The sequence below is a fragment of the Capsicum annuum genome, chromosome 12 (assembly GCF_002878395.1).
Source record: "Capsicum annuum cultivar UCD-10X-F1 chromosome 12, UCD10Xv1.1, whole genome shotgun sequence".
NCBI lineage: Eukaryota > Viridiplantae > Streptophyta > Magnoliopsida > Solanales > Solanaceae > Capsicum > Capsicum annuum.
In genome coordinates, this window is record NC_061122.1 from 140,249,895 (window position 1) to 140,250,512 (window position 618).

Here is a 618-nt window from a genome sequence, read left to right on the forward strand (position 1 = left end):
TCTAGTCCATGCAATATTTTAAAAATAGTACTTGGGGAGATGTTTACCAGCACTCATCTAATAGTCAAAGAATTCAGTGGTTTACCACCCTTGCTCAACTATCCCCGTAGGCATAACCATGTCATCTCTCCCTGGTATGCTGCATTAAAATACCATACTAATGTAGGACCAAATTTCTCGAGGGTTATGTCATCCACTGGAAGTGGTACTGTAAGAATCGGGCCTCAAATTCAAGCAATTCAGACATGCCTACAGTTGTCAACCTTTACTTAAGATATATCTCCTTATGAGGATTTCTAATGGTGGGTTGATTATTATCCCTATGTTGAATGTGGCCTCCATTCCAAGGTACCCCTATCGTTCAATGATGGGCACCAGAGCAAGCTCTCTATATAGTGGAGTTTATGGTGGTGGCGGTGGCTGAATATCAATGGGAGTAATATTTACCTCACTCCCACTCTCATCTTCTTTATTGCTGGATCTTAATTCTTCCTCATCAGTATCATCACCATTTTCATTGTCATCTTCATTGTCACCGTCATCCTCAGAGAATGATCGTGAATATGGTGGTGATGTGTTGGGATCTTTTATCCTGGATGTGGCCGTAGGAGGTGTGTC